Here is a 13,588-nt window from a genome sequence, read left to right as displayed (position 1 = left end):
GGGTCTCTGTCGGGGACCTGTCGGGGCCCCGTGTCCTGGAGGCATGACTGGACGGCCTCCTGCACAGCTCCCGGTGAGGACACCCAGGGAGCGGGGCGTTCTAGATGTAGAAGCACCCAGTGTGCCCAGCACGCGAGTGTATACATGTATGTGGGCGTACATGGATGTGAGTGTGTGCGTGTGACAGTGTGGCTGCACAGCATGAGTCCGAGTTTATGAGTGTGTGTATATGTGCAGGTGTAAATGTGTGAGTATGTTTGTGTGTCTGTATGTGTGCATGCGTACGTGTACGTGTACATACATGCGAGTGTGTATATACGTATCGTGAATGTGTGCGCATGTGTGTGACCACGTATATGCGTGTATGTGTAAATACACGTATTTGTGTGTGCACAGATGGGTGTTTGTGTGCGCGTGTAGTGTGTGTGGTGTGAATGGGGCACGTGTCAGAAAGGAGGAGGTGTGGTTTGTGCGGGTAAGTGCATGTGTGTGTGCACCCACGCGTACGAAAGGGAGCAGCACGGCATCCTTCACCGCTGAATCCTTCAGCGAAGGACAGATTAGAGCAAGGGCCCCGCGTGTAGGCCCCAGCCCCCCTCCTCAGGTGTCATCCCTCTGCCGGGGGCTGCACGCTGTGCTCCGCCGGCCACGGGAGCCCGGGGTCCCCGCCCTGGCCTGGGAAGTAGAATCAGACGGCCTGCCGTCTTGGAGCCCACCGATCCACCTTTTCCGCCCGCCAAAGCCATCTTTTTTTTTTTTTTTTAATTTTTTTTCTTAATGTTTTTATTTATTTTTGAGACAGAGAGAGACAGAGCATGAGCAGGGAAGGGGCAGAGAGAGAGGGAGACACAGAATCGGAAGCAGGCTCCAGGTCTGAGCCATCAGCACAGAGCCCGATGCGGGGCTCGAACTCACAGACTGTGAGATCATGACCTGAGCCGAAGTCGGACGCTCAACCGACTGAGCCACCCAGGCACCCCGGCCATCTTTTATTTGAGCGTTTTTCTCGTTAGCGCGAGGCATTCCTGACTCCGTGGGGCAGAGTCCGCACATGGCACGCTGGCCGTGTGTCTGTCCGGACAGACCTGTAGGCCCCACGGCCAGTCCCAGGCACTGCCCGCTCCAGGCGTACTCCCTAACCGGCCCCCCAGGTCAGGCCTCTCGGGGCCTCCCCCCAAACCCCCCAGGACATGTCCTGACGGGGGATTCCACCCCGTCTGTCTGGGACGGGGTCTCCAGCTCAAGACAAGCACATCAGCCGTCACCTGGGTCTCCAGGCTGCCAGCCACCTGTTCCCTTCCACGGTCACATGAACCAGTCCGTGAAAGCCATCTCTCCCCCACCTCTCTCTCCTTCCGTCTCTCCCCCTCTCTTGCTCTCTCTCTGTCTCTGTCTCTCCGGAGAACCTTTGTTAACGCGGCATCCAAAGCCAGAAATCTCCTATTTAGTTGGCTGCAATTGTTTAATTCAAGAGGGACGCACTAGGTTTGCCTGGTGGAGGGGTGGGGGCAGGGAACCTGGGGATTTGAACGCGTACCTTTCAAATTTCCCTCTGGTCTGGACTGTTTCAGTCATGTTGCTAAACCACTGACAGCCAATGATTACTTCGGAAGTGCCGCTCGAGCTGTGAAGGAAAGAAACAACTTTGAGAGCTAATTCGCTCTCACACACGTACGCACGCTCATGTGCACACTGGTGGCACACAGCTGAATTTAGATTGGAGAAATATTTTCTGATAGAAGTCAAGCTTGGGAAAAGGAACGCACCCGGCCATGTGTGGAGGCATGGTATTAATAATTAAGCCACGCGATCATTACCTCAGGATATTATTTCTTAAATATCTCTTGCAAAGGCAATATGATTACATATGAATGATATCAATTTTCCACCAACAAAAAAATCTGCAGAAATAGGAATTGAATTACACTGTCCAATTTGCTGTAAAGTTCACTGTATGTGAAGAAATTAATCAAAGGTACCACCACCCATTTTTATGGGAACATAAAATGATGTGAACTTCCATTTTTAATAAAGATGCATAGCACTTTTATGAAGACTCACTAATAACACTGTGATGAACTGAAAAGCTACTGATATATTAAGAATGAAAATTTTGAGGAGTGTATTTACTGAGACTTTTTCGCGGCAGGCCGTATTTCTACGAAGTCTCTATCGGAATCGTTGTAAAACAGAGGCAAAATTTCCAGGCGGAGCACGGCGTGTGCCCTGTGCAAGTCTGTCTTCAAGGTGAAGACACGCTCCTGGCACCCAGGAGTCTGGAGAGGTGTCCAGGCGTGGGGTGGGGGGCGGGGGTGCAGGAGCAGGCGTGGACATACCTGCTTTCCCCTTCACCTCTTCAGCCTTCAGAGAATCAGCAACCCACCATGACTTTCTCAGGGAGCCCTTTTCTGGAACAGAACCCCCGGGAGACCAGGGGCGGGAGCGTGTGGGTTTAAGCCTCCCATCCTGGTGTCTCACTGCTTCAGCCCCGGGTAGGATGGGCTCACCTCTGTCCCCGAGCCCAGAACTGTGGCTGCAGACACAGTACCTGCAAGACGCCTGGCAACCTGCATTTCTTCGCCGTGGTTAATGAATTCCCTAGTACTCACCGACTTTGGGCAGATCCACACGGCCTGCATTTGCAGTTAATGGATACTCATGGTTCAAACACTAGGAAACGGACGCTGGTATTCGCCCTAACACTTTGTTGTGAGCATCTTTCCAGGCCGTTGACATTTTACAAACGTGTTTTTTCCACGCGCTTAAACGTAGCGCGTACAGGTTCACGTAGTCTGGTGAGCCCCTCCGTGGATAGGTATTCAGGTCGTTTCCGGTTGTTCACGTTTGTAACTGCTACGCAGTGAGCGCCCTGTGCGAAGAGCCTTCCTCCGACCGGATTATGCAATAGTCTTTTCGAGACCAGAGCGGGTTGGGGCGAGCGGGGAGGAGCCTGCCTGGGGAGCAGCCCGCTGTCCACATCTGGAGACACCTGTTCCCAGCTGCCAGCCTCGGCTGCCAGCCCCCAGGGCTTGGTGGCGTGGCGGGGCGGGGGGCAGAAGGGGTCTGTCTGGGTTCCATGGCCCCGGGGAATCTGGCGCCTCCCTGACTCTCGTGTCACCGGTTCTGGTGCACAAGAGTAACATCTGCTCCCAGGGCCATCCTGAGGGGCGGTCACCCCATCTACCAGGCACGTCTGCATCCCGGGACAGCGTCGAGGCAGGTAGAGCCAGACCACGTGGGACTCAGGAGACCTCGCAACACTGGCTGCACGCCCTCGTTACAGGTGGGCAGAGTGAGGCACAGAGAGGCTGGTTAGTGGCGGCAGCGGGACTCAGACCAGGTCTTGTCCCCTGTCGCCGTTTGCTCCCATGGGCTTGCTCACCTGCTTGTGCTCTGTATTTCCCGGGCGCCAGCTCAGTGCACCCCAGCTTCCTCGAAGGCAGCTCGTCGCCGGAGGTTCCCCTGGGCCCAGACTCTCTTCCTCTTTCCTCGTCCCCCGTCCGGACCCTGCCTTTGCTTTCTTCCATCTCTGGACACGTGGTTTCCCTTCCCTCCTGAGCACGTGTGCACTCTCTCTATGTCTCTGTCTCTGTGTGTGTCTCTCTCTCCACTTCTATCTCTCTGTCTCTGTATAGCTCTGCATGTCTCTGTCAGTCTGTTTCTGTCTCTGTGTGTCCCTGTCAGTCTGTCCCTATTTGTCTCTGTCTCTCTGTTCCCCCCCCCACCCCGGTCTGTCTCCGTCTGTTTCTCTGTCCTCTGTTTCTATCTCTCTGTCTCTGTCTCTCACCCACACATTTCTTGCCTAGGAAATTGCCTCCCCCTGAAGGCGTCTTCCTCCCACGGTGCCCCAGGCCTCGTGCACACGACAAACTCCTCCTCACTTCACCTTCAAATGTCTCCCCCTCTGGGAATCTTCCCTAACCTTTCCAGACAGAGGTAAACGCTGTCTCCTTGGGGCCCGTGGTGCACACGGGCCGTCTGTCTCCCGCACCAACCAGGCCGTGGGACCCCACGGGATCCGGGCTCGGCGCTGTCTCCGGGGTTAGCACAGGGTCTGGCACGAAACAGCGTCAAGTGCGGGCTTGGTGAACAATGGGCTTAAACAAAGACATTCTCAAAGGGAGGCTGACTGCTCCAGGCTGAGTCACGAGCAGCCACGTAGACCACAACCGAATCCACGGCATACCTCCAAGTTCTTTGGGATGTTTGGGCGCCAGTATGGGTCCTGTGAGGTAGGAGACCTTGAACAGGACGCTCGCCTCCGACTCACAGTCTGCCTTTCTGTGAAATGGGAATAATGCCCACCATGGAGCAGTGGTTCGATAGAATGGCGAGTAAGTATCTATACAGGATAGAGCTCACTGCACTCTACTTACTACTACCGTTGCCAGCATTTACTAGATCATTCTTGTGATGTACAGAATAATGTGTCCCCAAAGATGCCGCATCTGAATGCCCAGCACCCGTGAATACGTTACCTGATGCGCAAAGAGGATTTTGAGGTTGTGGTTGGGATCCTGTGATGGAGAGAGAAGCCTGAAGACTTGATGTGATCACAGGGGCTTTCAAAGCAGGGCGGGAGATCGAAGACAGCGGACATGACCACAGAAGCAAAATCAAGAAGAGAGAACACGGGGGTTGGAGTCACCGACCAGCGAGTGCAGGAAGCTTCCAGAAGCTGGAAAGGCAAGGAACCAGACTCTCCGCTGAACCTCCCGAACAAACACTGCCGTGCAAGCCAGTCTGGGGCCTCTGACCTCCGGAAGTAGAAAACAATAAGTCTGTGTTATTTCAGCCACTTAGTTTGGGGCAATTTGTTACAACAGCCCCAGGAAACTTCCGTGGCTCTCCGGACCAAAGACGGTGGATGGATGTCCACGGCCCATGGGCGGAGCTCCAATCTGCTTAACGGAGCGTGAGGAAGTCCCACCCGCCTCCGGAGCGCCTGGCCTTCCCCAAACCACCAGCATCTCTCCGGGTGCGATGGGAAGGAAGGCCTGGTCTGACAAGCTGTGTGACTTCGGGGAAAGAATGTCTGCAGTCGGGGCCCCCAGAAATCCAGAAGAGTGAGGCCCGCTCTACCACCAGCCAGTGGCCAGTGGCTCACCTGCCCGGATGACACCAGGCCACTCCCTGCACCTGGGCCCAGGTGAGCCGCCCGGCAGGTGCCTGCAGTCTCCCCACCAGCCTCCCTGCACACGGGGCCTCCCCTGGCACGGGCCCCCGGGGGACCCACCTGCCACAGCACCGACGGGGACCATCACGCCGAGCCCTGCTTCCCAGGATCGCACACCCGGGAGGACATCGGCCCTGCCTCCTCCCACGTCCGGGCGACCCCTAGTACCCAGCAGGGCCCGTCCATGCTTTTCGTGGGAACAAATGACCTCTCGTAGACGTGGTGAGTGGTTAGCTGGGTGGGTGAATGATTTACCTCCTCCAGGGGTGAACACACTTTGCCTTCCCACATTTCTGGAATTACCACAGTTTCCCACAGGCGCATACTAATTTCACAATATCCATGATCAAAATAAGAACTTTCTTTAAAACGACCAGGTTGGGGCGCCTGGGTGGCTCAGTCGGTTAAACGTCCGACTTCGGCTCAGGTCATGATCTCGCGGTCCGTGAGTTCGAGCCCCGCGTCGGCCTCTGTGCTGACAGCTCAGAGCCTGGAGCCCGTTTCAGATTCTGTGTCTCCCTCTCTCTCTGACCCTCCCCTGTTCATGCTCTGTCTCTCTCTGTCTCAAAAATAAACGTTAAAAAAAATTTTTTTTAAACGACCAGGTAAACAGCAAGCCTCTGATGACTCATCAACAATGGCCTTTAAAAAAAAAAAAGAAAGAAAGAAATAGCTTGAATCCCTAGGCCCACGCACCCACAAGTCAGTCAGTTTCTTCCCAAATGGGAGAAAATGGTTAAAAAGCTCACAGCTATGCTATAAATGGAAGAAACCTGCACAATTTAAATTAATGATTTATTCCTTTAAAGACAGTGTGGGATCTATCACCGGCGTGATAAGCGGCCGAGTGTCCCCTATCTGCATATAGCCGGGCAGCGCAACAATATCTGGCAGGGAATATGGGGGGGGAATCAATTTTTTTTTTGCTACTTTCAGGCATATCTCCTGAGTCTGAGATATGTCTGCCTTGTTTTTCAAATATTGCCGCAAGTGATTCAGCCCCCCTCTCGGGGAGGTCTGTGCACGGGAGCAGGTTACCTGCGGCGAGCCCACGCTCTCTCGGATCCTGGCCTGTGAGGCAGGTAGGCCTGGCCAAAAGGCAGCGCCCCCCCCTCGGCGGCACAGGGCCCGGCTTCGGGGGTGTGATGGTAATTACCATCGATTACCACCACAACAATCACATTTTTATAAAAACACCTCCCCACCAACAGATGATTTTGCTCGTTGCTGTTCTGTTCCTTCTGGCGGTCGCACGCTGCTCCCCCCGTCTCAGGATGTGCCGGGGAGCTGCGGGGGGGGGGGGGGGGGGGGGGGGGGGGGGGGGGGGGGGGGGGGGGGGGGGGGGGGGGGGTGCCGGGGGGGGGGGGTGATGCTTCTCCTGGTGGTTTTGGCGGAATCGATAGCACGGCTTTTACTTTTTTTTTCTTTTTTCCTTTTTTTAAACAATTTTTTTTTTTTTTTTTTTTTTTGCAAAGCCTTATGTTCATTGGTGAAATGAGCAAAATTTGTCCACCGGTATGGGCTTCAGGAAATCCAAAGCCCCTTCCCTTCCTCGCTTGCCTTTTTTACCAAGTGCCAACGTCAGGTGGATGGGCGACTCTGACCTTGAAGGGTGGGGCCTCTTCAGGGAGAAACGAAGGATACCGGAGGGGAATTGGGTTCATGCCTCCACTTCTCGCGTGGAGCAGGCTTACCTCTCGGGCAGCTCTTTTATTTGCCATTTAGCAGCCCAAAGGCTTGTGACTTCAGCCCTAACAGTGACCAAGACGTTGAGACGTGCTTCGTGCTTCTGCTAAAGTCACCGGTCGCACACGGGGCCCCCGCCGCGATGGCGCAGGTGCACCTGCTGTGGGCGGGGCATCAACGGCGCGCGGAGCCTGGAGCCACCGCGATTTGGCTCTTGGGCTCAGCCTCCCTGGCAGGTAGGCGGGTCCGGCAGCAAGGGGGTGGCTGGAGGCGAGGGTTACATCAAAGTCCCCTTCCCACATATTCTCAGCGCCTGAATTCCAGCATCAGAGGGTCACTGATGGGTCCTCTGCAAACAGAAGGAGGGCAACATTATGACCTCTCGGCCAGGAACAGGTTCAGGGAATGAATGTCCCCTGACAAACACCCAGGGAGAGGGCCTTCCCCACCCTGCTCTCCTCATCCCCCCTGCACCAGCACCCAGGGCAGGCTGACATCTGCTGTCTTTGGGAAGCCACTCATAGGAAACCCCCTCCGAGCACCCACCCACCCCTGCCCCAGGATTGGTGGGCCTCCCCACCCCCCTAAGTGCCCTCCGCTTCCTGCTGTCCCCACACAGGACACACAGGTCACTCTGGGTCGCTCCTCTGCTCACAAGGTGCAGGCTCCTCCCCAGAGGCTCCTGGAAGGCACGACTGGGCCTCATGTCTCACTCATTCATTCACACATTCATTCCTACACACTCACCATCTTTCCTTAGTGCCTAGTACCAGGCGGACACTCAGCTAAGTTTGCGGAATTAATACATGGGAGAAAGAGAACTGTAGAATTTCAGAACTGCCAGAGGCCTTACAATCTAATCCTAATCTAACCCAACACTGGCAATTTAAAGATGAGCAAACAGGGGAATGGAGGGACGGAATGATGTGATATAACCCTACAGCGGTGGGCGTTCCTGGGCATTAGCCCTTGGGTGTTTGTACACCCACAAAAGAGGGATATAAAGCCACTCCTAACAGCGGTTGCCTCTGGGGGTGGGATCCATGGTACCAAGGATTTCTATTGGGTGTGAAGGTAGAACACACACATTTTTCTACTCATGATACTTAAAAAAGGTGGGGGCGCCTGGGTGGCTCAGCTGGTTAAGCCCCCAACTCTGGATTTCAGCTCAGGTCATGATCCCAGAGGATCCATTCTCCCTCTGACCCTTCACCCACTCTCTCTCTCTCTCTCTCTCTCTCTCTCAAAAATAAAAAATAAATTAAAAATAAAATACTTAAATATGCTTCTCTTTATGAAACAAGTATGACATTCTTTTTGTTTTAATGCGTTACACAATTTTAAATATACTTCATTTTTTAGAGCAGTTTTAAGTTAACATCAAAATTCAGCAGAAAGTACAGAGATTTCCCATGTATCCCATGACCCCACCATACCCTACAGCCTTCCCCACTACCAGCACCCCCTACCAGAGTGATACAATTTGTTACAACTGATGAATCTATGTGAACGCATTATCACCCCAAGCTCACTCTTGCTGTTGTACATTCTGTGGGTTTGGACAGATGAGTAATAATCTATATCCACAAGTATAATATAATAGTTTCACTGCCCTAAAGAGGCTTTCTTCTTTGCCTATCTAGCCTTCCCCCAGCCAGCTCTGTTTATTTTCAGTTTACTTATTTATTTATTTTGAGATAGAGAGAGCGCAAGTGGGGGAAGGGCAGAGAGAGGGAGAGAGAGAGAATCCCAAGCAGGCTCCGCCCGGCCAGCGCAGAGCCTGATGCGGGGCTTGAACTCACGAACCATGAGATCGTGACCTGAGCTGAAATCGAGAGCTGGATGCTTAATGGCTGAGCCACCCGGGCGCCCCTCCCTGCCACAACCAACTCTTAACCACTACTGATCCTTTCACCGATTCCATCGTTTTGCCTTTTCCAGAATGTCATATAGTTGGAATGGTACACTATGTCACATTTTCAGATTGGCTTCTTTCCCTTAGCAATATGCATTTCAGCTTCCTCCATGGATTCTCGTGGCTGGAGAGCTCATTTCTTTTTAGTGCTGAATGATATTCCATTGTCCGGAGGGACCACAGTTTATTTATCCATCACCTACTGAAGGACACCTCGGTCGTTTCTAGGTTTTGGCAGCTATGAATAAACTGCTGTAAACATCTGTGTGCAGGTATTAGTGTAGACGTAGTTTTCACTCTTTGGGTAAATACCAAGGGGCGTAATTGCTCGGTTGTACGTAAGACTATGTTCAGTTTTGTTAAGAAACCACCAAGGTGACTTCCAAAGCTGCTGCTGTATTTTGCATTCCCACCAGCAATGAAGGAGAGTTCCCGCTGTTCCACATCCTGGCCAGCACTGGGTGTTGGCCACATCCTGGATTTGGGCCATTCTAAAAGGTATTTTAAAGCATTTTTGAAGTATAAGCTGAGGTGAATTTTCAGATTCAACACCCTTACATCACCAGCATCTGATCAAGAAGTAACACGTGACTAGTGTCCCAGAAGTCCCCTTACACCCTCCCAAGTGTCAACTCCCAGAAAGGTAACCACAATTGACTTTAAATGCCAAAGATGCATTTTGTCTATTTGAACTTGATATAAATGGAATCAGAGAATATATTCTGTCTTTGCTGTAGTTCTGGTACTCTTTTTGTGCTCGATATTGTATTTATGACATTCATCCCCATATTCTTTGTGTGGTTTGTTCATTGTCGCTGTGTTGTAGTGTTTTACAGACGGAATGTACTGGAATTTATTTATCAGTTTATTTCTCTATCTTACTGTTGATGGACATTTAGGTTGTTTCCAGTTTGGGGCTATTACAAATAAAGCTGAAACACATATTTTTGTGCACACCTTTTGCTAAACATAAGTACATATTTTGTGTCAGAGTATATGCATGTATCCATATTACACTGAATATGTCAGTTTTTCAGAGTCACGTACCTCTTTATTCTCTCACCTGTGGTCTATTCAAAGTTCAAGTTGCCCCAGACCCTCCCTAGTACTTGGTTTCCTGAGACTGTTTCTTTTTCTTTTTCTTTTTTTGAAGTTCTACTGAGCTTTTTATTTTATTTTATTTTTTATTTTTTAAAATTTACACCCAAATTAGTTAGCATATAGTGCCACAATGATTTCGGGAGTAGATTCCTTAATGCCCCTTCCCATTTAAGCCCATCCCCACTCCCACAACCTCTCTGTTTGTTCTCCATATTTAAGAGTCTCTTCTGTTTCGTCCCCCTCCCTGTTTTTATATTATTTTTGTTTCCCTTCCCTTATGTTCATCTGTTTTGTCTCTTAAAGTCCTCATCTGAGTGAAGTCATATGATTTTTTTTCTTTCCCTGACTGACTAATTTCACTTAGCATAATACCCTCCAGTTCCAACCACATAGTTGCAAATGGCAAGATTTCATTCTTTTTGATTGCCAAGTAATACTCCATTGTGTGTGTGTGTGTGTGTGTGTGTGTGTGTGTGTGTGTATCTCACATCTTCTTTATCCATTCATCCATCGATGGACATTTGGGCTCTTTCCATACTTTGGCTATCGTCAATAGCGCTGGTATAAACATGGGGGTGCATGTGTCCCTTTGAAACAGCGCACCTGTATCCTGTGGATAAATGCCTAGTAGTGTGATTGCTGGGTCATAGGGTAGTTCTGTTTTTAGTTTTTTGAGGAACCTCCATACTGTTTTCCAGAGTGGCTGCACCAGCTTGCATTCCCAGAGACTTTTTCATTTTAGGCATTTGGGTGGGTATATTGTGTTTATTTTCATTTCCCTGGTGATTAACAAGATTGATCTTTTTCATACGCTTCTTTGGCTATTTGGATAACCTCTTTGTGAAGGACTTCTGTTTTTTTAAACCCGTTGTTTTTCTACTGGATTGTTTTATTGATTGGTAGGAGTTCTTTATGTATTACAGATATGACTCTTTTGTCTGTTCCGTATTTCACGTATCTCCTATTCTGTGACTTGCTTTTTCGCCCTCCTGATGGTGCCTTTTGACGAACAGAAAGTCTTAGCTTTAAAATAGTTCACTTCAGGGGCACCTGGGTGGCTCAGTCAGTTAAGTGTCTGACTTCGGCTCAGGTCATGAGCCTTTTTTCTAACTTTTTGAGATGGCCATTTATATCAGATTTTTCAGCTTTCTTCTTTTTTTAATATATGCACTTAAAGTATACATCTTCTTCTAAGCACAGATTTAGCTGCTCAGAAATCTGCACATTTCGATATGTCACATTTTTATCATAATTCAGTTAAAATATTTTCAATTTTTTAAACATTTTTATCTTTCTTCTTTATAGCTTGTTGGTTATATGTCCTTTTATTGTCCTTTTATTTTATTTTTTTAATTTTTTTATGTTTATTTTTGTTTTGAGAGAGAGAGAGAAGGACAGGGTGCGAGCAGGAAGGGGCAGAGAGAAAAGGAGATGCAGAATCTGAAGCAGGCTCCAGGCTCTGAGCTGTCAGCACAGGGCCCGACGTGGGGCTTGAACTCGTGGGACACGAGATCATGACCTGAGTCGAAGTTGGACACCCAACCAACTGAGCCACCCAGGCGCCCGGTCCTTTTATTTTTATTTTTCAAATGTTTATTTATTTTGAGATAGAGGTGGTGAGTGGGGGAGGGGCAGAGAGAGAGGGAGAGAGAGAAGCCTAAGCAGGCTCCGTGCTGTTAGTGCAGAAACTGACAGGGGGCTCGAACTCACGAACCTGAGCCAAAAATCAAGCGTCGGAAACTTAACTGACTGAGCCACCCAGGTGCCCCCTTTTACTGTCCTTTTAATAATTCCTGTAGAAATTATATTGTTTGGATATAAATTAGTACTTTTTCTTCACTATGTTTGTCACAGTTAGGTCAAAGCGCATATCTGAGAACTCTAATAATTAGGTCGAGTCATTTGTTTGCCTATGTCTACAGCCTATTTTTTCTCTTGGTCTCGTTTTTTTGGTGCACTTAGTAATTGTTGTTGAATGCCAGGCATAGTGTGTGAAACACCAGACGCCTCACTAGTCTCTGTCGGTTGCACTGCAGCATATCACCTCAATCCAAAAAATAACTGAGCTGTTTCTAGCCCGACTCACACTTCTTATAGTCCATCTCCTGTTTGTCATCTCTGATTTACGGGTGTAGCGAAAGTCCCAGCGAAAGCCTGCGTATTTAAAGGGGCCTCTGCTACTTGGTGGGTCCAGAAATGCATTGTTTTTGCTTGGACGAATATCATGGTCTGTATTTCAGTCCATTTCTATTTACTTTCCTAGCTTTTTGTTCTGCACAGATTGAGAATTTGGCAAATGCTTCGAGTGGAAAATCATGAATATTGAACTCACCTCTCTATGTCCTCTTTCTTTCTGGGATCTTGGTTCTGCTTAGGCATCTTTCGGATCCTACTTTTATCTCTACAGCCCTTGAAGATTACCAGCAGCTCTGACAGCTTCTCTGCCTCGGAGCCCTAGCCCCCACCCCCACCCCTGCCCAGATTCTTAGATTTTGCTTTATATCAAGAATCTGCAATTATTTTGAGGGAAAATGTGACTCATAATAGATCAGCTCACTTCTCTGAAGTTTCGTCCTGTTAGGGTCATGACCCCTAAGACCCCTAAGACCCCTAAGACCCCTAAGACCCCTCAGAAGCCCTCCACTACTTGTAAAAGAAATAGCTACATCTAGAGCTAGCTACTTCTCTCCCTCTCTCATCTATCTGTCTATCTCTCTATCTGTCTATCAATCTATCTATATCTGTCATGTGTCTTCCCTATCATCAACCAGTGGCTGTCATATTTGTCTTATCTACTTATCTTCTATCGTCTGTCGATCTTTTATCATCTATCCTCTATCATCCATGTCTGTCTGTCTGTCTATCCATCTTTTCTAATTGTTCTTGGTGGGACCATTTGCCCAAGCTAAGGATCTTCACCTTATTCCCCTCTCCTATATTCCCATCAAACGGTCAATTGAACATCAATCACTGGTTGGAGACAGAAGAGTTTACCACATTGCAGGTAATATCTTATTTCCCAAGTGTTTCCCAGAGCACAGAAATTACCAGGACACTGCTCAAACAAATTTAAGCGTGTTTCCGTAAATTTGGGAGACATTATAAATAATGCCCTCTTTCCCATGATTTGCCGCACATGATTACACACGAAGAGTTCTGAGGTGTCATGTGCTAAAGAAAACAGGGTACCGATTTTTAAATTTTTTTAATGTTTATTTATTATTGAGAGAGAGAGATGGAGAATGAGTGGGGGAGGGGGAGAGACAGGGGGAGACACAGACTCCGAAGCGGGATCCAGGCTCCGAGCTGTCAGCCCAGAGCCCGACGCGGGGCTCGAACTCACAAACCGCGAGATCGTGACCTGAGCTGAGGTCGGACGCTTAACCGACTGAGTCATCCAGGCTCCCCTAAAACAGGGTAACACTTTTTAACATATTATCTCCTTTCCTATTGATCAGGGAAACCTCCTTTCTTAAAGTTCCCGATACCATCTCAAAGCCACTTTGCGAAATACGACGAAACTATAGCTATCCTGAGACCTTGAGGAGATGGGATGGTGGAAGTCTCCGGCAACAGTTGTAAGACCCAGAACCCCCGGGCTAGCTTGGAGGGGACAGAGCTGATCAGTGAGCAGCCCGGGTCAGTCCGGAGTCCACACGGAAGAGGAGGTCTGAGAAGAAAGGTCAAAGAACACAAATGTGCTTACGGCC

Source organism: Panthera uncia, assembly GCF_023721935.1.
Source record: "Panthera uncia isolate 11264 chromosome D3 unlocalized genomic scaffold, Puncia_PCG_1.0 HiC_scaffold_8, whole genome shotgun sequence".
In the NCBI taxonomy this organism is placed as follows: Eukaryota; Metazoa; Chordata; class Mammalia; order Carnivora; family Felidae; genus Panthera; species Panthera uncia.
This window is presented reverse-complemented; position numbering follows the sequence as displayed.